Source organism: Oncorhynchus mykiss, chromosome 26 (assembly GCF_013265735.2).
Source record: "Oncorhynchus mykiss isolate Arlee chromosome 26, USDA_OmykA_1.1, whole genome shotgun sequence".
Classification (NCBI taxonomy): Eukaryota; Metazoa; Chordata; class Actinopteri; order Salmoniformes; family Salmonidae; genus Oncorhynchus; species Oncorhynchus mykiss.
Window position 1 is genome coordinate 20,169,807 of NC_048590.1, and position 22,337 is coordinate 20,192,143.

Genomic DNA, 22,337 nt, shown 5'->3' on the forward strand with positions numbered 1-22,337 from the left:
AAACATTGTATTTAAAATCAACAAAGGCCAGAGATGTGTGGTTCACTCTTATTCTGTGGTATGCACAAAACAGCATTCTCAGTGCACAAAAGAAGCTTCACAGTGGACACCTGACTGAGCTGATTGCCAGCGTTGTTGTCTTTGAATGGCATTAATGAAAGGCCCACCTAGCCACTCTTAACGGGGCCTCATGGGAGAAGTGACTTAGTCGTCATACCTTTTATAGAAATGTTCAGATCTTTATTCGCTCTGTGTGATTCACTGTAACGGTGTTCTTTCTATTCATAAAAATGTTTTTGGCCCAGTCCATGATTATTTTGAAGAAAAAAAACTGCTTTTTGAATGATGTGAGCCACCATGTGGCTTCATTCCGTTCTTTTCGAAGTACTCTGATTCATAGCACACAGGATAATGATGATTAACCATTCAGTGTTATTTCCATGTGGAGGAATGTGCAGTGTTATACAAAGCAGTCATACCATCATGCATGGCTTTCTATTACCAAAGATCTCAGTTCCCTTTAAACTGTTTTGTATGTTCACAGTGGTGTGATGGTGATTAAAAAAAAGATTAGCCATGCTGATAGTGAACAGGTTGATATTGATTAAGCAGTGTGGAGTAGGCGTCATGCTTGGAAATGTCGGAATATTGTTTCTCTTTAAATGAGTGCAGTTTTTCCTCACCTCTGACCTGTGGAGCAGTTACACTGACCTCAGTGTGACCCAGGGTCAAGGAAAGACACAGTGTATTAACACAGTATAGATGAGCTCACACTGGGATTTACTGCTACTTCACTGGGGATGGTTAGATGCCTCAAATGGTCCTGCTGCAAACCAGCCTCTGGGTTCCTACATCAATTCAGCCATCTCAGACACTGCACGACATACCAAGGCAGTTTGTTTACTAATGTGTGAGTCATCCAGCTTGCATTTGGCTTTTAAGGAAACAGTCTCTAATTGCTTTAATGAGTGACAACAACAAAAAAGCAAGCAGAATGTGAAAGGAAGACAGGGTCTTCTTCTAAATCAGGCACGGTGAGCCATCTTTCTAAACGGGCCTAAACAAGTGTCCATCTATAGATTTTTCCCCTGAAAAGATTTAATCAGATATCTGCCGAGATTCTGAAAGAACAAAACGCTCTACTTAACCCCATTGTCACACATTTCAGTGGTCAAAGATTACATAATGAGTAACAGATAGCACAGTAAGGGCTCTATTCAATCCGTAGCGGTGAAGATCCCATTTATAGTACAATTGAAGGCAATGTTCCCGCAGTTGCGGTAAACATTGCATATGTCACCTCAATTGGAAATTACCTGTACATTTTAATACGGATGGTCCACAGTACTTCGGCGATATGGTTGAATTCAGCCCTAAAAGTAGAGATAGGCATACTTGTTCTAAATAGCCACATTCTATTGCAAAACTCATATCTGGTTGTATCACACATTATCACTACTGTAAAACCCAAAATAACTCAACCGTAATTACATTCTATTCTAGTAGTATTCATGCTTCTCATTACCGTATTGCTGTAGGGAGTGGAATGGTCAATTAGAGTGACGATTAAATGTATTGGATGTATTTATAGTGTACAACTGCAAAACATGCTTTAATACAACGAGCACAACAACGTTACGATGAAGTATCAGCCATTGGAAACTAATTCCTTGGAAAATCACCTTGTATTGTTATTTGAAGTACTATTAGGGTCGTTATGCTCCTGTACACCTTGTTCCTCACTAGGCATAGCCAAGGAGAGTTAGAGACGTTATGTAAATCTCTGAATTGTTCATATTTTATGCATTCTGTGACTCAGGACCCCCCCTAAGTGTGTGTGTGTGTGTGTGTGTGTGTGTGTGTGTGTGTGTGTGTGTGTGTGTGTGTGTGTGTGTGTGTGTGTGTGTGTGTGTGTGTGTGTGTGTGTGTGTGTGTGTGTGTGTGTGCATGCATGTGTGTGTGCGCGTGCGTGTGTGTGTGTGTGTGTAAGGAGTACAGTGTAGAGAGGTTTTCATTGAACCTCGTTACTATGCTAAGGGTGCAAGCGGATTTGCAAACAGCCTCTCCTTCCCTGCATGTGCTGTGTGCCTCAGACATAACTCACCAAACGCTAATTACACCCCCTTCCACCAAAGGCACAGTGAGAGGTTCCACCTGCTGTGGAAACCTCTCCCTGACCTACCTTGGAAAAAGCCCCTCTGCACAACCCTCCATTCATCCATGGAATAATGAAATATATTACAAAGAATGGAACAAATGAGGGAGTTCTGAGAATAGAAAAAGACCCTCACATTTCATACCATTACACCCACATAACCTTAATTGGACTTTGATGTTGCTGCCGGCTCACAGGAAATGGTACCCTCGCCAGTGCTACTGGGAATAAGTTGAAATGTATCACAGATGATTGGGCGACCACCTGTGTAATACTCTTAGGTAATTGAAATTGAGGATATGTTCTCACTGGGGTATTTATTTCCTCCCAAAAAAGGAAGACATCCAAGTTAACTTTTTGAAATAACTTTTGCAAAGCAAGTACTTATAAATATGTCCTGCTGAGAAGTGGATTACCTTATTGATTGGTTCATTATTACTCACGCAGTATCAAAGCGGAACGTGATGGAGTGAACTCCCCCCCCCCCCCACGCCATCTTTGAGTTTAAAATAATATATTACAATATTTCCTGAATTAGAAACGCTTATTGAAGAATCACTGCATTAGTAGAATAGCTGTGGGGCATGTTCCTTCATCACAAGATAATGACATTTTACACCTTACCTTAGGGGACATAGCATTTACATCAGCACATATTCTTTTGGACGTGTGATTCATCCAACTAAAGATAACGCACACATACCTGGAACATTCCAATCCCGTCCTCAGTACAGGCATACACACCAGTTGGAGGCTGCTTAGGGGAGGACGGCTCATAATAATGGCTGGAAAGGAGCGAATGGAATGGCATCAAACGCATGGAAACCATGTGTTGGATGTGCTTGATACCATCCCACTCGTTCCAGCCGTTACCACAAGCCTGTCCTCCCCAATTAAGGTGCTACCAACCTCCTGTGATACACACACGCCATACTCTGTATGTATGGCACCTGGCAACGTGTTATTTGCATACATTCATTGTCTGTATATTTGGGCTACAGTCGACAGTCTTTGTCTGTATATTTGGATTCAGCTACAGTCTATGCATCTCAAATGATCCTCTGTAGCTCGTGTTGGCACTGTCAGAGATATGTCAGTCCAACATCTGTACAGGTGACTATTTGCGAGGAAAACATCTTCAAACAATGTGCACCAGTGACATTTTAATTGGATGCAGCTGAATTAGCTGGAGGGTGATTGAGCAAAATGTTGATGTTGTCTTGCTTTGCACATTATATACATGTGTTGGGGGGGGGCTTTAGTTTTATTTTGGTGACTGCATAGCGGTAAGCTGATGCACTCGCTGCCAGGTTTTGGAAAGTTAAAATGGTTGTTTGGAACCCGTCCCAAAGTGCTGTGTCACATGTTGCTCAGGTAAGTGCAACCCGTACGAGCTGCTGTATGCGCTCTCCTGCCTTTGGAAAACAATGGCTCGTCTCGTACAATGACGTTCTTGTCTTTATGATATGAAACCCCTTTAAGTGGGGCAAAATCTGTTTTCACCTTAAAGTGCAATCTCAGTGTGGTGAGCATCAAATCTGCCGAGACAAAAATTGTCTTTTTGTGTAATGCCTCATTGCAAATCCGTGATGTTCGACGCAAAACAAAAAAAAACATGTTCAAGCCGACGAGGGAACACATCTGATAGGATATTTATGAGGTGTGAGTGACAGGCACTGTGAGATCAGTTCTTCCAAGCTCAATCACACAAACACATGCACGCATAAGCATAAACACAAGAACACAAAAGCCTACACCTTGCTGCGGAATATAAGACAGACTGCATGGATTTTCTGCTTTGACAACTGTTTCATGATATTTGACAAACTTGCCATAATATGGCAGTATGCCATATGCCCCCGCATGCCGCAGAGGCAAATGATGCTGCATACATTACAGGAAGTGGGATTTGAAAATGGGACATGTGATTAATAAAATAAAATGTCATAGAGAGAGTACAATCTGATACTGGTCAAGTTGGTCTCAACCTCTTTTTTTTCTTTTTTTAAACATTTTAGCCATCTAACAGACTCCCATCCAGAGCGAACCACAGAAGCAACCAGGGTCAACGCCCTGCTCAAGGGCACGTTGACAGATCTCCCACAAAAAACGGGGACCCGTACCAGCGACCTATCAGTCACCGGCCCAAGCTCCCAACTGCCAGACCACCAGCATTCCAAGATCCCTCCCACAGTTCCCCTCACCCATTCGAGACCCCCCCACCGCCCCCACAGTCCCCCATAGAAAATTTTAATTAAATAACTCCTTACCCCACGGTCAAGAACCCCTCCCATGCACCAACAACCAACAAAGTAAACAAAAGAGAAAAAAGACAAAGGAAAAACAGAAAACAACCATGCAAAAAACAAAAGACACCAAGGACAACAAAAATCATACCAGCAAGGACAATGGAACATGTTTGAGTGTATGTCCGTGTATGTGCAGGTGTGTGCATTTTAATGAGAGTGTATGTATATTCATGTGTACAAACACCTGCATGGCATCAGCCTCGGGCAAACAGGCATTAAACATAAGAATGAGTGTGAGTTTTGCCACAACCCGGCTCCTGGGAATTGACAAAGAGCTCTTATAGGACCAGGCCACAAATAATAATATAATAACAATCAATAATTTTGCTCTTTATTTAACCATCTTACGTATAAAACCTTATTTGTTCATCATAAATGGTGAATAACTCACCACAGGTTAATGAGAAGGGTGTGCTTAAAAGGATGCTCATAACTTTGCAATGTTGGGTTGTATTGGAGAGAGTCTCAGTCTTAAATCATTTTCCACACAGTTCATGCTAGTGAGCGCCGAGAATCCACTCTCACATAGGTACAGTAAGTGGTTGCAAATGGCATCAGTGTCTTAATAGCGCAATTTGCCAAGGCAGTGGCTTCTGATTAAATCCAATTTTCACAGAACCGCTTGTAGCAATTTCAATGAGGCTCTCTTGTTCCGATATCGGTAAGTGGACTGAAGGCAGTTGTTTGTGTCGTCCGTTTCGGGAAAGAACCTGCGCAATTGCGCACCCAGCTCACTCAGGTGCTTCACTATATCACATTTGACGTTGTCCGTAAGATTGAGTTCATTTGCACACAAAAAATCATACAATGATGGAAGACCTGTGTGTGGTCCTTGTTAATGCAGACAGACAAGATCCCCAACTTCTTAATCATAGCCTCAATTTTGTCCCGCACATTGAATATAGTTGCAGAAAGTCCGTGTAATCCTAGATTCAGATCATCCAAGCGAGAAAAGAAACCTGTCACCATGCAAGCAGTCAGACAAGTGACAATTATGGTCAGTAAAGAAAACTTTAAGCTCGTCTCTCAATTTGAAAAAAAAAAATGTAAATACTTTGCCCCTTGATAATCAGCGTACTTCTGTATGTTGTAAAAGCGCCCCATATCATTGCATAAAAAAACCCACAAGAGTTCAGGGGCCTTGCTTTAACAAAGTTAACCATTTTCACTGACCTGTTGTCTGATGCAGCACTCCCGAGAGGACATGTTTATCCCCTCTCCTATGTGGAGACCGAGGCCATGGAGACCTACAGGAGAGTCTCATCTCCACGGAGGGAGTGGAGATGGAGGAGCAATGCGTCAGCACAGTCAAGTCATGGCCGTGAAAGCAGTCCAGCGATTCCTGGGGTTCGCCAACTATTTTCAGAGGCTCATCCGGGGCTTCAGTACAGTGGTCGCGCCCCTTACCTCCCTGCTGAGAGGAGGTCCCCAGTGGCTTCGTTGGACGGCGGAGGCGGAGAGAGCGTTCGAGACTCTGAAGGCATGTTTCAACACTGCTCCTGTGTTGGCACATCCCGACCCCTCAAACCCCTTTCAAAGCTGCCACCCTGCTCTTTCCACTCCAAATTATAACGTAGAGGACCGGGAACTCTTGGCGGTCAAGAAGGCTCTGAAGGTGTGGAGGCACTGGCTGGAGGGGTCCAAACAACCTTTCCTGGTGAGACGGACCACCTCAACCTGGAGTACATCAGGGCAGCGAAGAGGCTAAACCAGAGACAGGCCAGGTGGGATCTATTCTACACCAGGTTCCAGTTCAAGATTTCCTATAGGCCAGGCTTGAGGAACGTGTGGACGGACGCCCTGTCTCACCTCTATGACACATTGGAGAGGCAGGGAGAAGAGACCCCATCATCCCTCCATTCTGCATCATCGTGCCAGTGGTCTGGGACGTGGACACCGACATACGGCAGGCCCTCTGTAAGGAACCCGCACCTGCACAGTGCCCGGAGAATGTGCCTACATGCCCACAGGAGTGCGGGACCGCCTCCATTCCTGGGAGCACATGGAGCCTGTGTCGGGTCATCCTGGGATAGGCTCTTCCCTCGCCTACCTAACGGAGAAGTACTGGTGGCCCATCTTGGATAGGGACGTCCGAGCATACATCTCATCCTGCTCCATCTGTGCTCAGTCAAAGACTCCCTTATGGAAAGCTCCTTCCCCTGCCAGTTCCACAAGAACCCTGGTCTCATCTCTCAGTGGACTTTGTCACTGACCTTCCTCCCTCCCAGAGGAACACCACCATTCTCGTCGTTATGGACCGGTTTTCCAAAGCTTGTTGCCTCCTTCCTCTGCCTGGGCTTTCGTCGGTCATGCAAACCACGGAGGCTCTTTTTACACACGTCTTCCGGCACTACGGGATCCCGTAGGATATTGTGTCAGACTAACTTCACTCCTTTCCAATGCGTTTTGGGGTATCAGCTGGCGCAAGCCAGACCAAGGCCACTGCGGTGGATGAGTGGTTTCATCGCACTGAGGAGATCTGGAATTCTGCGCACACTCCTCTCCAGCCCGCCGTGCGTCGGCACAAGGAAGAGGCCACCGAAGTAAGGCGCCAGTGTTCTCCCCAGGCGACCGGGTCTGGCTCTCCATCCTCCGCTTGCCCCTCCGCCTGCCATGCCGGAAGCTGAGCCCATGGTTTGTGGAGCTGTTTAACTGTCTCTGAAAAGGGGAAAATGCAGAGCGCCAAATTCAAATAAATTACTATAAAAATCTAACTTTCATTAAATCACACATGCAAGATAGCAAATTAAAGCTACACTTGTTGTGAATCCAGCCAACATGTCAGATTTCCAAAACGCTTTTCGGCGAAAGCAAACAAGGCTATTATCTGAGGATAGCACCTCCGTAAACAAAGAGAGAAACCATTTTTCAACCCTGCAGGCGCGACACAAAACGCAAAAATAAAAATATAATTCATGCCTTACCTTTGACTAACATCTTTTGTTGGCACTCCAATATGTCCCATAAACATCACAAATGGTCCTTTTGTTCGATTAATTCTGTCGATATATATCCAAAATGTCAATTTATTTGGCACGTTTGATCCAGAAAAACACTGGTTCCAACTTGCAACGTGACTACAAAATATCTCAAAAGTTACCTGTAAACTTTGCCAAAACATTTCAAACTACTTTTGTAATACAACTTTAGGTATTTTTTTACGTAAATAATCGATACAATTGAAGACGGGATGATCTGTGTTCAATACAGGAAGAAAACAAACTGTAGCATGCTTTCTGGTCACGCGCCTCTATCTAACAGTACACTTCAAGTGACCCTCGATCAAGATGGCCGTACTTCTTCATTACACAAAGGAATAACCTCAACCAATTTCTAAAGACTGTTGACATCCAGTGGAAGCGATAGGAACTGCAAGAAGGTCCCTTAGAAATCTGTTACTGTCACGGATCCCCAGTACTGCTGCTCATTCTGTTCACCAGTTCCGGAGATGGACATCACCGGCCTTCTAGGCTACACTGAACTGTGTCATTACGCACACCTGGTTACAATTCCTCACTGATTGTATTTGTATAAATGTGCCCTTTGTTTCCCCATTGGGCTGTCAATTATTGTTCCCATGTCCATTAGTCGTGTGAGTACCTATGCGTTGTCTCAGCCTGTGCCGCGTGTTTTGTGCTTTGTGCATTACCAATCTCGTCCCGTGTCGTTCTACGAGGTTTACCCTCGCTCTTTTGTTTGGGTACATCCCAGTGTCTTGTATACGTGTTTGTTTTGGGTGCATTAAAAACACAGATGATGCATTCCTGCGCCTGTCTCCAAATCCTTTATACCAGCGTGACAGTAGAGCCGGTACGTGTCTCTATGGACGCAGGCCTTACTTTTTTCAACCATTTATCAATTTTCGAGCAAACAGGATGAGCAGCAGCTACGTTTGGCTAGATACAGGCCGTTAGTGGAATTCCTGCGTGAGAGGAACGGTAAATTTGATTGGATGTTAATTATTTGACTGGGCTACCTGTATTTGACATTGTGTTGTTATTTCGCTAAACACTAGAGGGTTTAATTTGATTTTGGGCTTTGAAACGAGGCTACTCAAGCGAGAAAAAAACATCACCCAAATGTATAGCCCTGTTGGAAAATCTAAATGGACTGTTTGAAAATGTGAATCACATTTTTATTTGGCGTACCCCCGACGACATTACGCGTACCCCTGCTTGGGAATAGCCGTTCTAGAATAATGAGCATTATCTGATTCTGTTTTATCTTGAAAGCAGAGGGTTCACTAATTAGTATCTTTTAGATGCTGAGAGTGATGAAACTGAGGTCTCTGACATGGCCCTTGACGAATGGCTTAACTTGTGTTTTGATCATTGCCCCTATGCCTATACTGGTTCTGTGGCGGTCACTGTGGGAAATCAAAATGACATTTAATTTGCAGTTACATGACTAATATTTAAATTATCCGCACGCATCTGTCACAGCTTTCCGTCATCTTAATGTAATAAAACAATATAATAAAACAATATATATATATAATAGTAATAATGCACCACCATGTGAGGAATGATTGTTATGAAACAGAAACATGCATACACATCATGCATAACACAAGGCAATTAAATGATTGAAAAATAATTGTACACTTTTTTTTTTAGAAGGGCTTTATCAAAATATGCTCATGGTACATACTGTAACTCAATCCTGCTTAAAAGGTATGCTCTCTGTACACGTAAGCTAAAAGAGTGAGCGTAGGAGTCAATCATATATAATCTTGGAATGCTGTTTTGGTAAGACTATGAAGTCTCAGATGATAAAAGATTAATATCATAACTAAAGCTGGGTGATGGAAGATTGACGTATACAGCTCCCTTTGAATGTCTATGTCTGTTTTGCATACAGGTTTCTGTAAATTATTTCAGAGAGCTCTGTGAAGGAGAGTTGTTTCCTTGTGGAGATGGAAGCGCCACAGTGTTGAAAGGCCATGGTAGCAGACCTTGTGCCACAGCACTAGGCCTCATCACCTCCATGTGTTATACACTCTAGTCAAAAAAGGATAATTGGGCTTAAATGATTTATTTACTTATTGGGCTCTTGTAGTTATTTATGCTTTTCAGTAGCCATATTTTTACCCCTCCCGTGCTTATCAATAATAACAAATAAACTTGTATTCCCTTTGAAGTAAACAACAACACATATGCAAACAAAGACACATCCACTCGAAACCTCATAGTAGGTATCCATTACAGCAGGTATCCATCAGAGAGTGTTTCTATTACAACAGGTATCCATTAGAGAAGGTTTCCATTACAGTAGGTATCCATCTGAGAATGTTTCTATTACAGCAGGTATCCATTAGAGAGTGTTTCTCTTACAGTAGGTATCCATTAGAGAGTGTTTCTATTACAGCAGGTTCCCATTACAGTAGGTATCCATTACAGTAGGTATCCATTAGAGAAGGTTTCCATTACAGCAGGTTTCCATTAGAGAAGGTTTCTATTACAGCAGGTATCCATTAGAGAGTGTTTCTATTACAGCAGGTTTCCATTAGAGAAGGTTTCCATTAGAGAAGGTTTCTATTACAGTAGGTATCCATCAGAGAAGGTTTCCATTACAGCAGGTTTCCATTAGAGAAGGTTTCTATTACAGTAGGTATCCATCAGAGAATGTTTCTATTACAGCAGGTATCCATTAGAGAAGGTTTCTATTACAGTAGGTATCCATTGCAGCAGGTTTCCATTACAGTAGGTATCCATTGGAGAAGGTTTCCATTACAGTAGGTATCCATTAGAGAGTGTTTCTATTACATCAAGTATCCATTAGAGAGTGTTTCTATTACAGCAGGTTTCCATTAGAGAAGGTTTCTATTACAGTAGGTATCCATTAGAGAAGGTTTCCATTACAGCAGGTTTCCATTACAGCAGGTTTCCATTAGAGAAGGTTTCTATTACAGTAGGTATCCATCAGAGAATGTTTCTATTACAGCAGGTATCCATTAGAGAAGGTTTCCATTACAGTAGGTATCCATTGGAGAAGGTTTCCATTACAGTAGGTATCCATTAGAGAGTGTTTCTATTACATCAAGTATCCATTAGAGAGTGTTTCTATTACAGCAGTGATCCATTGGAGAAGGTTTCCATTACAGTAGGTATCCATTACAGCAGGTATCCATTGGAGAAGGTTTCCATTACAGTAGGTATCCATTAGAGAGTGTTTCTATTACATCAGGTATCCATTAGAGAGTGTTTCTATTACAGTAGGTATCCATTGGAGAAGGTTTCTATTACAGCAGGTATCCATTGGAGAAGCTTTCCATTACAGTAGGTATCCATTAGAGAGTGTTTCTATTACAGCAGGTATCCATTGGAGAAGGTTTCTATTACAGTAGGTATCCATTGGAGAAGGTTTCCATTACAGTAGGTATCCATTTGAGAAGGTTTCCATTACAGGACGTATCCATTACAGTAGGTATCCATTTGAGAAGGTTTCCATTACAGGACGTATCCATTACAGTAGGTATCCATTGCAGCAGGTTTCCATTGCAGCAGGTATCCATTGCAGCAGGTTTCCATTGCAGCAGGTATCCATTGCAGTAGGTATCCATTGCAGCAGGTTTCTATTACAGCAGGTATCCATTAGAGAAGGTTTCCATTACAGTAGGTATCCATTAGAGAAGGTTTCCATTACAGTAGGTATCCATTAGAGAAGGTTTCCATTACAGGACGTATCCATCAGAGAGTGTTTCCATTACAGCAGGTATCCATTAGAGAAGGTTTCCATTACAGCAGGTATCCATTAGAGAAGGTTTCCATTACAGCAGGTATCCATTAGAGAAGGTTTCTATTACAGTAGGTATCCATCGGAGAATGTTTCTATTACAGCAGGTATCCATTAGAGAAGGTTTCCATTACAGTAGGTATCCATTACAGCAGGTATCCATTAGAGAAGGTTTCCATTACAGTAGGTATCCATTGCAGCAGGTTTCTATTACAGCAGGTATCCATTAGAGAAGGTTTCCATTACAGTAGGTATCCATTGCAGCAGGTTTCTATTACAGCAGGTATCCATTAGAGAAGGTTTCCATTACAGGACGTATCCATTACAGTAGGTATCCATTAGAGAAGGTTTCCATTACAGTAGGTATCCATTAGAGAAGATTTCCATTACAGTAGGTATCCATTGCCTTTATTAATAAAGATGCGTCATTCTCCTGGAAGATCCCTATCCATCTCTCTCTTCCACCATCCCTCTGTAGCCTTCTCTCTTGCAGCAGACTTCCCAGGTGGGTGGGTTATTGATCGTTGGAGGTGTTGCCTGAAGTGACAGCATCAAAATAACAGACACACAGGGTCTCCACGTCAATACCGCTTCTTCTTAGCACTTCCACTTGAGCACTTTAGTCTTATATTCAGCAAAAACAAAAAAAACATTAATATTTCCAATCGGCACTAGCATTTGCAAACCGGGAGAACGAAAACACAGATGAATAAAAATAGAGCCTCTGATGTGATCAAAGCAGAAACAGCCTACATGAAAGTAAGAGAGGTTGAACATTACTGTTTCTAGTTTACGTTAGTTACAATTGAAGTGTCCTGGTTGTGTAGAAGTTCAAAAGACTGATGAGTGATTGAAGTAACCGCCTGGGAGCTGTGTGGAAGAGCCGGGCAGATTAGCCCAATCAGATCACGCAACCGAAATATGTTAATTCTTCCAATGAAAGGATTGCGTTACATATTTTGTAAAGCTATGCATGCTTATGATTGGACAAGACAGGTAAAAAGGAGCTTCATGTTAAACTGAATGTCCATTCGTCTCACATGGATTTCTGGTCTTTTCACATTTACGTCAAATAAAATGAAAACTCCCTTGTTACAGTTACGTTTTCTTTCTTGGTATCAGGCAAAATAGGTTGTTGACACATGTTTTTTCGTCATCGTTGGTTTTGTTTGCATGAACTGATATCCAATTGCATTCCCAAAACAAGTGTTGCACTTTAATGTCCTTAGCACTTAAATTGTCCTTTGAATAACCTGTTCGAAGAGTAAATCGGGCCATCAGATTAACAAACGAAACCTACCGTAAAGTTAGTAGATTGTATGTATCGCTATTGTCCTTGCTAATAATACCATTTATCCTAATGGGCGTTACATTTGAAAGTCTGTCAACACACCTATGAAAGAGTGCAGAGTGCTTGCGAAGATGGGTGCTGAATGGACAAACAGGTTCACCTAGAGGTCTAGAGAGGAGGGTTGAGTTAGGCTGACCCTGTTAGAATATGCCAAGGTTCTTTAACAACTGGATTTACTGACACAAGTGACATGTCATCAAAAGATTACTGTTAAACACAACACCCTCACACAGCTGGCAGGACAGGGTAGACTGTGTGTGTGTGTGTGTGTGTGTGTGTGTGTGTGTGTGTGTGTGTGTGTGTGTGTGTGTGTGTGTGTGTGTGTGTGTGTGCGTGCGTCAGTTATTGTAATAGAGTAGAAGAAACCACCTACTAAGCCTTGTTTTCCCTAACATATAGTACAAGTTACTCTCTCTTCCTGATTAAACGACGCAAACATTTTATGTGATTGTTGTTCACCTGTGTCTCCAACTGAACTCTATTTGTTTCCTCGTTCTATTCAATCATGTTGACAAAAAAACACACAAAAAAAAGGAATATAAATGCATTACAGTAGTCTATAAACATTGATCATAACAATGTGTAAAACCACTGAGGGGGGCATTCACGAGTTGGATTTGGTAAAGACCCTCCGTTTATCATCCAGATGTTTTATCAGCGTTTAATGATTACTGCAGAAACGAGCATGCATAATTAAAAGAGAGCGAGTTCTCTGAATGCTCGGGGCAGTGCAGATATGGGCTGGGGAAAAGTTGTGAGTTAATTTAGATTACCAATTAAATCTGTGTTGCCAAAGTCATGAGAGGGAGGAGAAACCAGAGGAGACATAACAGGCCTCAGAATGGAAAGAAGTAGCCCGGGCTTGTAAATAGATATATTGTTGTGCTTGTACAAGATACATAACCCTTCTGAGAAAAATGCTAAGCAAAGCAGGTTTGCTATTCAGCATAGATATCTGATGTACAGTACCTTTCTTATCTATTTCCAATGGGCTTGACTTCTGTTAGAGGGAGTTTTTCATAAGAAAGCAAGTGGAAAATGAGGAAGTGTCCAACAATGGGACATATTTATATGTTTCTGTGGTAAGGGGTGTGGAACCCACTTCTCATCAACCCCTCTCAGAGGAATGCAAGCTAACTCAACCTGTTCTGCACCCTCTGCAGTTTGTTGGAGGCTATGAGAAACCCCAACACGCTGAAAAAGAGACATGTAGAGGCCAAATCCACAGCTTCTATGAATAATGAATGAATCAAGTTGATCCGGGTCCTTTTCTTGGAACTAATTGTGTCTACAAAATACGAAAACACAAAAGCAAGTGTCTCTAAAATGACTAGGTACGTCAGCAAGCAAAATTCAAATGAAATACATTTGGAATGACATTTCCATCTATTTAGTCATACACAAATGTATAAACTTATGAAGCACTTTTAGCAACTAAGGATGTAGTGTGTACCATCTGGGAATATTAAAGACACATTTTTATAATGCATAATATACCATATGTTCTAGTTGGTAGTAAGTAATAAAACATATAATGATGTGCATGTCCCCCAAAACGTTTCCCCCAAGCCTACTTCACCAAAATTCTACAATATGTTACTTCAGACAAAACATCATATCTCCTAAATGACTGATATAAAATTAAAGCAAAAGTAACATATTTTCAGGTAAGATATTCTCATGCCTGAAGGGCAATGCAGCAGCTTGTCTTCAATGATATTCTGCTCTAGTCTGTACCAGAGATCTGTAAACAGACCACCTGACCAGCACCTCTTCTGTTCAGTGGCTGCCGATGATGAATCTGTAAATCATAAAAAACAGATTGCCTCTGCCAGCATCCGTACAGAGAAATATATTTGACCACGCCACCGCTGCCATAGCAGATGTGCTAACCCCTAGCCTGTGCATCTGTCTGGCTCTTCCCCACCTCATCCTCCATATGACAGTCCTTTGCACCGCTCCCTCTGAGATGGGAGCGCAGCTGCTGTGTCTCCCAGACAGCGGGCAGAGAGGTACATGTATGTCGTGTCCACCCACCTGTCGCCTCGCTGGGGTGATTGATCACCTTCTCAAAGGGGGAGACCAGTAACATGAAGGTTTTTAGCATGTCACAGGCATCAAAGCAGAACAATGTTGGCCCCAGCCTAGTGACCCGCCTGTACAAGGCCACATGGAGAAGGAAACACTATCTCTGAACCCCGAACATCTCTGCCCTCAAGCTTGTTTGCTTTACAGCCATGCAATTGTCTGTAAAGAACAATGCTAATGGTCTTACAAAAGGATGCCAATTCAACATTTCCTCAGATAAGAGATCAATGGCTAGATTCATTTTCATTTTGTTCATTTTCATGTTCGTTAGGGCAAATTTTCCACTTACAGTGGCTTCAGAAAGTATTCACACCCCTTGACTTTTTCCACATTTTGTTGTGTTACAAAGTGGGATTCAAATGGATTTAATTGTAATTTTTTGTCAACAATCTACACAAAATACTAATGAAAATGTATGATAAATAAAACACTAAAATACAGTATCTTTAATATAAAATACCTAACCCCCTGAGTACATGTTAGAATCACCTTTTTGGGTAAGTCTCTAAGAGACAACCATTTTCAGATCTTGCCATATATTTTCAAACAGATTAAAGTAAAAACTGTAACTCTGCAATTCAGGAACACTTACTCGTCTTCTTGGTAAGCAGCTCCAGTGTAGATAGATTTGGCCTCGTGTTTTAGGTTATTGTCCAGCTGAAATGTGAATTAATCTCCCAGTGTCTGGTGGAAAGCAGACTGAACCAGGTTTTCCTCTAGGATTTTGCTTGTGGTTAGCGCCAAACTCCCCAGTCCTTAATGATTACAAGCATACCCATAACATGATGCAGCCCTGCTTGAAAATATGAAGAGTGGTACTCAGTAATGTGCTGTATTAGATTTGCCCCCAAAATAACACTTTGAATTCAGGACAAAATGTGAATCGCTTTGCCACATTTGTTTTTGCAGTATTACTGTATTTCCTTGTTGCAAACAGGATCCATATTTTATTATGTACAGGCTTCCTTATTTTCACTATGTCAGTTAGGTTAGTATTGTGGAGTAACTACAAAGTTGTGGATCCATCCTCAGTTTTCTATCACGGCAATTTAAATTCTATAACTCTGTAAAAGTCACCATTGGCCTCATGGTGAAATCCTAGAGCAGTTTCCTTCCTTCCTTAGGAAGGACACCTGTATCTTTGTTGCGCCTGGGTGAATTGATACACCATCCAAAGTGTAATTAATAACTTCACCGTGCTCAAAGGGATATTCAGTGTATGCTTTCTTTGAAATTTTACTCATCTACCAATATGTGTCCTTTTTTGCAAGGCATTGGAAAACCTCGCGGGTCTTCGTGGTTGAATCTGTGTTTGAAATTAACTGCTAGACTGAGGGACCTTACAGATAATGAATTGTATGTGTGGTGTACAGAAATGAGGTAATCATTAAAAAAAAACATGTTAAACACTAGTTTTGCACACAGAGTGAGTCCATATAACTTAGTATGCTCCTGAACTTATTTAGGAATTCCATAACAAAGGGGTTGAATAGTTACTGGCTCAAGACATTTCATTTTTTATTCATTTGTAAACATTTCTAAAAACATAATTCCACTCTGACATTGTGTGGTATTGTGTTTGGCCAGTGACCAAAAAAATACATCTCCATTTAATCCATTTCAAATTCAGACTAACACAGCAAAATGTAGAAAAAGTCAAGGAGTGTGAAAACTTTCTGAAGCCATATAAGGAGCCATAGCTGTTTGAGCTTCCTTAGCAGGAAGGAGGGTTGAATAGCTTACTGTCATTTCAGTGATAGTGGTGTAATCTGTTACTTCATGAGAGACATTTGTTGTGCGTGTTGGAGAGGAATAACTGCCTCTTGCGAAACATGCCCAGTGATATGCAAGTAGTATCCATTATTAAGTGCTTTAATTCAATTTGGTCAATGAATCAAAATGTTTAATGCATCACAATTCCATAAAAAAATATATATTATCTAATGTCTGATATAAAACTAAATATAACAAAATGTATTTTGTCGAAATCAACACCTCTGAATAACTCAATGAATTGGAAAGAACGTGAAAGTATTAGCCTTTTTCCTGTAGATGCATATTAGATCAAATACAATGCCAAATGACACTAAAAAATACTAATATAGCAAGTTAAAAAATATCCACATATATTTGCACCAAAGAAAACAAGTGATAAACAACAACACAGATAAAAACAAACAAAACGGTGTGCAGATGTAGTTCGATGCCCAGTGGCTTATATGAAAACCACATCACAAGAAAAGCAATATCAAATACATAAGTAGAAAAACAAAACAGGTTTGTTAAAATAGATAAAACATACTCAGTATGAATGTATAAATTAAATTATTATGCAAATAATCTGGGTAACCATTTGTTTAGATGTTCAGGAGTCTTACGGCTTGGGGGGTAGAAGCTGTTTAGAAGCCTCTTGGACCTAGACTTGGCGCTCCGGGAACTGCTTGTCGTGCGGTAGCAGAGAGAACAGTCTATGACTAGGGTGGCTAGAGTCTTTGCCAATTTTTTTGGGCCTTCCACTGACACAGCCTAGTATAGAGGTCCTGGATGGCAGGAAGTTTCGCCCCAGTGATGTACTGGGGGGTACGCACTACCTTCTGTGGTGCCTTGCGGTCGGAGGCCGAGCAGTTGCCATACCAGGCAGATATGCAACCAGTGCTCTCGATGGTGCAGCTGTAGAACTTTTTGAGGATCTGAGGACCCATGCCAAATCTTTTCAGTTTCCTGAGTGGGAATAGGTTTTGTCGTGCCCTTTTCATGACTGTCTTGGTGTGCTTGGACGATGTTAGGCTATATGGAGAAGATTACTGAGGTGTTTGGTTCATCAGTCTGACCCCCAGTCTTCGCTTGAAGTTAATGAGGGATGATGATGTTTTGGCAATGTGAAGATAAGAATTCCAGAGTATACTACCTCTGTATCTGATAGAGAATTGACTATGTGATGTACGGCAGTGGGGAGGGTGAAGGTTGTCACAGTGTCTTGTGTTATATAGATGGATTCCAGATTTAACCTGGAAGAATCCATTGAAGGGCTTAGGTAAACTGTCTGGGAGGTATGAGTGTGTGTAGATGAATGTGCATAATTGGCGTACATTAATGTTGTAAATAGACAAGATATTGAGTTTCTTAAACAAAGGTGCAGATGGAGCCAGGTAATTAGAGGTGGAAGCTTTAAAATGTATTTTGCATGATGGGTAATCTGAGCTAATTGTATCTGCGTGAAATAGGCTTAGAATTATTTTCTGCCTTTTTGGAAGAAATGAGCTGGCATAACGACACAACTTAAAAAAATGAAAAAGCAACATTCCACTGGCAATACTGACCTTTATCAAAACACTTCTGTAGCACCCACAACAAGGGATGATTCCGAATTCAAAGAGCACATGGTGCAGAAATCAAAGAGCACATGGGGGGTCCTGTGGCAAGTCCCATGGACACCTCTACACCACCAGTCACAGACAGCACCATGAACAGCACAGCAGCAAGAACCATGGACAGCGGTCCTTCTGAACTCCTTTGGCAAACCATCAAAGTGTCCCCACCCTGTTCCAATGTTTACAATCGTAAGATGAGTACAAACTCCTTCAAATATATTAACTGAACCAGTTGTTTATGGGCCGGAGAGAAAAGTATGTTATATTCTTCTTGAGGAATGGCAGTAGCAGCTAATTGGAAATGCCAACTGCGATGAGTTCAAAGAAGTGTTAGTTACACTGATATAAACTACATTAAGATTCCTGCTGAGAGTCACGTCCCCATCACTCAAAGAGCAGTACTTCTCTTTCCCTAAGAGATAGAGAGCATGAGCAGGGTAGAGAGTAACATACAGAAGTGAAAGGGGGAAGGGTAGGCAGAAAAAGGCTGAGTGAGAAAGCGAGATTAACGTGTAATACATAGATGAGATATAGATATACGAGGCACGCGAGAAGAGTACATGAGGAAGAAAGGAAGTAAACTATATAGAAAGATAGAGACCCTGTCTGAAACACTGTTATTCAGTGACGAAGAAGGCAACGACAAAAAATTGAAACAACTCCACAAAAGAGCCAGCTCAACAAACTAAATGATGGAGGACAGTGATTGCTCATTCAACGCCGCCGTGCCCCTGTCTGTGACCCGGAGCAGTTCCCCTCTTCTGCACAGAGAGGGGATGATTCAGTTGTTGCTGTTGTTGTTGACTGACAGGATTAATGAGACCGTTTACACCCGCAGATCAGCAGCCGCTTGTGAGAGCATAAAAGGGTTTAGTGCATGAGGAGGAAAAATAAACTTATATTAGGCTTGATTATCCCGTCCCGACACGTCAGCTCCCAATGCGCTCCGTTCCCACCGGAGAATCATTTTCATCTCAATTTGTGGCACCGTGTACCACCGGGCGCCGGCACAGTCGCTTTATGAAACTCCAGCTGCAACCAACATGGCAGAGTTAGCTGAAAAGAGGAGATCAATTTCCTCTAATGATCTGACAGTTTCTATGTGATGTCTCAATTTACACTCATTCATTCAGATTGGTGAGGCTTTATTTTCTAGAGTGAGTGTACAATTGCACATTCTGCTACACTTCCCACCACAGATAAATAACACGCAAGCGCCCATACGATCAAAAAAAAAGATAAAACAAGGACAACAACCACACGAGCCACTGCCTGTTCACCCCGCTATCATCCAGAAGGCGAGGTCAGTACAGGTGCATCAAAGCTGGGACTGAGAGACGGAAAAACTATTTTATCTCAAGGCCATCAGACTGTTAAATGGCCATCACTAGCACATTAGAGGATGCTGCCCTATATACATAGACTTGAAATCACTGGCCACTTTAATAATTGGAACACTAGTCACTTTACTAATGTTTACATATTTTGCATTACTCATCTCATATGTATATGCTGTATTCTGTCCTATTCTACTGTATCTTAGTCTATGCCTCTCTGACATTGCTCATCCAAATATTTATATATTCTTAATTCCATTCCTTTCCTTCGGTTTGTGTGTATTGTTAGATATTACTTGTTTGATATTACTGCACTGTTGGAGCTATAAACGCTACACCCACAATAACATCTGCTAAACACATATATGTGACAAATAAAATGTAATTTGATGCACACACTTATAATCATCATTGCATTCAGTGTCTTGGTAAGTTAAAGAAACCAGGCATTTCCCTTGTATTTTTGTACTTCGGTAGTGGTGCAACACATGTGGATGAGTGCATGACCACAGAAGTAGCAGAGACATTGAACATAGCTTACTATCTGAAGAGATGGGTATTCAGTCTGTGATGGGAAGATGGACATCAACTCAGCTGTCACTCTTGTTATGACCGTTGGGTCATAACAAGAGCTGTGACAGGGATGAGAGCAAGGATGGAAGTGCCAAGTTTACAGCGGAGGCAGAGCAAAGTGGCCGAGCCAGGGTGGAAGGTCTGATCACTGCCTGGCTGCAGGTGAAGGGTAGTACCCCTCACTGCCCTAGGCCTGTAGGCAAGCAACAGGAACCGGTGGCACCATCTGAGCATATTCCGCTAGTAGAAGGAACAAAAAGTAGAACACAGACAAAGTAGCAGAGTAGAAGGCTGCCCCAAAATATGAAATATGTTACAAACTGCCACCAGGAACCAGTAAAAATAGTTGAGGAGGTGACATGGGAGAATGTGAGAAGTTAATCACTCAAAATAAGACATTTTTGTTCACTGAGAGACAAAGTCCGAGATGACACGACAACGAAAACATTAAAAAAAAGATTTAACGAAGTTGGAAAAAATACATTTCCAGCTATGTTCTACGGTGAAACGCCTTATCACTATGCCAATTTACGCAACACAAGTTCAAATGAATCACGAGATCCAAATACACTTTCATCATAATCTGATCCCCCTAGAGACAAGTAGAGGATTAACATGTTCATTTGACACATCAGATTGGGGAATATTAAATCAGTTTGCAGCTAATCGTTTCATTTTTCTGGTTCCATCGTCAGGAACGAAAAGCAATATACCCTCTTCACTCTTTAAAGAGAACTGCTCCAGCATCTTGAGAGTTTTCAGACAAACGCTACATTAGACGCTTGCACCATGCAGTTTCGAAGAGATTAATTCAAGGTAGTCCGCAAAAAAGGGACTTGCAAAGTAATATAACGAAGGGGAAAAGTTGAAACAAACAGTATATTACCTCCTTTGTTTTACATGGATCTGAGCCAGGCCGAATATAATTAGCCTAGCAAGCATCTTACGTGTTCCCTAGAAAAGCTTCTGACCCTTCGGATCAGCAGTCCGTTCACAAGTAGAAGTTCCATTACATAAAACGGTGCAGTAGAGAGCTATACAGACATGCACAATCATTAAGCACCGACAGAGGAAGTATGCAGTGTTCAAAATGGCTATGACCTCTAAGAATTAATGATCAGATGGGTTGATACCGAAATAAAGAGAAGGCTTTTGGATGTAACGAGTGCCACAGCAGGACCGGGGAATCCAGCTTTCAAATGTCAAGAGTGACGTGGTGTCCTGACATCCCTGGTGATATAATTAAGCATTAAGGCCCAAGGTGGTGTGGTATATGGCCAATATACCACAGCTGAGGGCTGTTCTTAGGCACGGCGCAAAGCACCCTTAGCCGTGGTATATTGGCCATATATCACAAACCCCCGAGGTGCCTTATTGTTATTATAAACTAGTTACCAATGTCATTAGAGCAGTAAATATAAATGTTTTGTCATACCTGTGCTATACTGTCTGATTTACCACGGCTGTCAGCCAATCAGCATTCAGGGCTCGAACTACCCAGTTTATAATCATATATCAATCACACCTGAAGGGCAAAGGGGCATCTGGCAGGCAGAGTTGACATGGCACCAGTGAGCAAGCCTGTGTCTGTCCGGGCAGGTGGTGTGTCAGACTATCAGGAACAGAGGTCACTCTAAGCAACAAGGCAGAGTGAGGGGGTTGTACTGTGGCGAAAGCCATTAGATAATCAAACCACACATACAACAGTGTGAAGTTTTCAAGTTTTAGAAAAAATAAGTCATCTGAAACCTTATTGCGCAGAGGAATTATCTTTGTTTTGTTGACAGGGAATGCTATCTGAAAAGCTACAGCAGCTGCTTATTTTCTCTATAAAATAAGCCTACAAATAGATGTTCCATTATTATACTAATTAATATACATGAAATGATATGTAAATGAAGTGCATTCTACAAGTTTGCTTGGTTGGGAGCGATTATTTATTCTCCTCTGATCCCTTCAGCTCCACTCAGGAGAATGGGCAATTTTGACCTAAAGAATGTCAGTCATCTGTCACAATACAGGGAAATCTGCAAAAAAAATAAGGCATTGGTTAGAGGCCTCTACATATATTATGATGTGAAAGGGTTGTCAAGAATCTGTCCCAACAACGTGGCTGCTTTAGAGAGCACAACATCCAGCAACATTACTCATTTGGCATTCTGCTATAGCCTTCCCCCTAACATAAGTTTTACCAACCAATCAGCAGTATGAATGTCAGTGGGGAATTCGGTGTCAATGTCACAACCAGAACATTTGATTCATCAGACAATGCAAAAACAAAATGTACAATAGATGGCAATTTACAACCAATATCATGTGTTGTATCATTGGAGTCTTTGTGGAATTCCAAGGGGGACATTTCTTCAAGGTTGACCCGAAACAGTAACAGGTCACATCAATCCTATTTAATGTACATGG